General features: G+C 34.8%; 1 pseudogene across 1 annotated transcript; it reads left to right on the top strand.

The window, feature by feature from the left end:
- The first annotated feature begins 723 nt into the window (after positions 1–723).
- LOC149571627 (BURP domain-containing protein 6-like) lies at positions 724–1,944 on the top strand (annotated as a pseudogene). The gene is made up of 2 exons (XR_016359838.1): positions 724–877; positions 956–1,944. The product of XR_016359838.1 is annotated as a BURP domain-containing protein 6-like (transcript).
- Positions 1,945–3,082: the final 1,138 nt, after the last annotated feature.

Below are 3,082 nucleotides of genomic sequence, written 5' to 3'. Positions count from 1 at the left end.
TTTTTCTCTCTTTCAATTCTTGAATGGAGGATATCTCTGAGCATAATTACTTGCAGAATTTATAAAATTTGAAATTGAAAATAGATGAACGTGAAGTCCAACGGTCTTGAATTATTACTTCTCTTTCAGTTCTTGGATGGGGCATTTAAAAGTGAAAGATCGTTGAGTGTGATGTCCAACCGTCTTGAAACGTTACTTTCTTGGATTGTCTCCTGCTTAGAGACTTACAGACGTTTAAATATGTAATGCCAATGTAATTTGTAAGCTGATGTAACTCTGCTCTTTAGTTCTCAATAAATTAAACACCATACGACAAATTCACAGCTAACCCATCATATCAAAAACTGTTGCGGGTGGATCTATCAAAATAATTCAGTGTGGAGTGGAAAGGTGTAGATGAATATCGCGTTTCAACGATCAAAGGGAAAAAGGAAACGCACAAAACAAAATACCTCCCAGTACAAACAGGGGACGGGAAAGAGACGGTACTTACAACGGTAAAAGACGAATAACAAAACAAAAAGATTTTTGTTTCGTACTGCGACCGATGGAATCATATGTGCAATTTTTTCCAAAAGTTTTGTTGCGTGAAAACAATTTTTGTCACGTCAAGCCAATCGATACTCGCGTGCCATCCATTAATTAATTTGTTTATTTTGTTCCTTCATCTTAATCTAATATCAAACTACTACAATAACCATTTTCCAATTCTTACAAATAAAAAATTAGTTTATTCTTGATAATTCAGAAAACTTTCCTATAAAAACAAAGAAAATTAGCGAACTTTATTACTGAGAAGCCAGTGAAAGATAAATAACCGTGCTTCTGGAGTAAGGCGATGGCTACTGCAAGCAGCGTAGTTCTGCTTTTTCTGGCGGTTGGGCTTTTTGTTTCCTATGTTTTTTTTTTGGCTTTGTTTAGTTCTTTAAAATGTTTTTAACTGTTGAGCTTCCAGGCAATTATTGGGCTCCATGATAATGTCGACGCCGCTAGCAGCGAAGTTGCAGATTTACAGCGTCAGCGGTGGGGAGAAAAACTTCCTGGTATTGGAATACCACAAACGATCGTGATGCGTCTGTCCCCGCTTTCACTAACGCAGCTACAGAATGACGTCACGGCGCTGAAGAACGTGGATTACGCTTCTTCTTTCGACGGTGACCAGTTCTGCCGGTCTGGCGCGGGTTTGATATGTCGTGAAAAGGTTCCATATAATCCAACACTTGCAGGTTCAAATTTTGGAGGCGCCAACCCCAAGGTTGAGGAGGTGAAGGAACACCTGTTCGTAGACAAAGAAGAGCTTCGGGAGTCGGGGAAAGTAATATTGCCGGATCTAAGCCCTTCCCACTACTTGAAGTCATTTCTGCCCAGGGAGTTAGTAGAGATGATGCCGAAGTTCTCTACGGCCAATGTTTCTCAAATTTTAAAAGTGTTGAACATCCCGAGCGGGTCGAACATGTCCCGCAACATGTTGAGCACGTTGAAAATGTGCGAGTTAAGGCTGGAAGATGGAGAAGTGAGGAGGTGCAACACCTCCGTGGAGGGCATGGTGGAATTCGTGGTCTCTTTTGGGATCTGACGTGGACCTTCTTACAGACACGTCCGTTGTAGGATCAGGTCAGAAGGTAAGAGTTACCAGGGCGGCAAGGAGGGAGAATATCGTGGGAGGTAAAGCGCCTGTGACGTGTCATACCTTCGTGTTTCCTTACGGGATGATGTTTTGCCATTCTATCAATGGAAGTGAGGTGTTCGATCTCCAGTTGGAGGTTGTCCAGGGTACTGAAAAGGTTGCAAGGAACGCTACAGTACTCTGTCATTATTTCTCCGATGGAGCAGGAGGAAATAAAGCTGTCTGTCATCCCGTTTACGGGAAGATGTTACTCTGGACGCCCAAACCCAGGCGTAATTAATTATTAGTTCAGATATATGATCTCCATTGTTCCAACCTTCCTCGCCTTTGATATGCATGTTATACAGTTTGATCTAGTTCAAAAGAGAGGTCATAAATTCTTACTAACTAATTAAGAGTCTTATATTTATGCAACTCCTATTTAAATTATTAAATTCATTATTATATTTATCCTAGACTATATTATTGTTGTAAGTATTTTTCATTTTAATTTTTTTATTTGTGAAATTTTTAATTTTTAAAATTTAAAAGTTTATTTTACTTAAATTTCATTGGCTTATAAATTTTGGGTATTATAAGAGTGAATTTTGAGGAAGCACTACAGATATTTTAGAATGAAAAATATAAATCATATTAAATTTTATAATATGAAAGAAGGCTATTAACTATATGCATAAAATGAAATTGTAAAACTGTTTTGTTATGTAAAACTTTTAAGTGAACAAGTGCCACGTAGTGGCATGTACTTGTGTAATAGTTTAGAATTAATTATAATATAATTTTACTTCAAAAATTAATTTATTAGGTTTGTTGTTTTTAATTATTTTTTAGGAAAATAAGCTTACAACTATTGTAGTAAAAATACCACATGATTCAAAAATAATGATAACTTACAAGCAATCTCTTGCTAAACCAATTGAGTGAGAGAATTTATAAATAATCTCTTCTTAAACCAATCTTTAAAAAATCAATATAAAAGACAAACTATGAATTACTTCTATATATCATTTTATTCATTCAAAAAGATATTCTAATTTTCAAAGAGTCAAAAAGAACAACTATTTTTCAAATTTCAACTAATCTTATATAAATGAATCTATAATAATTTTTACTTAACTATTATATAATCTCCGCCTTAATTAGTATTACTAAAATATTATATAATCTCAACCTAAATGAATTAAAACTAATAAAATTGCCAACAAATCTTCATCTAAATAAATTAAGATTATTTTGTTAAAATAAAGCTAAAATAATATGTATTCTAATATTTTACCCACTTAATGCAAGAGCCTACAACATAATGGTAGATTGTGAGCCTCTTATCCAGGAGGTCTTGGGTTCAACTCTACACAAGCTTCATAAATAATAATACTTAATCACATCAATAATAATAATGAATCTTGGCTTCGGTCTCTTACCAATCAATAATAATAATAACAATATTTTTCCCAC

The sequence above is a fragment of the Cupressus sempervirens genome, chromosome 2 (genome assembly GCF_028749045.1).
Source record: "Cupressus sempervirens isolate cs-2001-9-10 chromosome 2, ASM2874904v1, whole genome shotgun sequence".
NCBI classification, from domain to species: Eukaryota; Viridiplantae; Streptophyta; class Pinopsida; order Cupressales; family Cupressaceae; genus Cupressus; species Cupressus sempervirens.
Note: the sequence above shows the minus strand (reverse complement) of the source record. Positions and strands in the feature narration are given on the sequence as shown.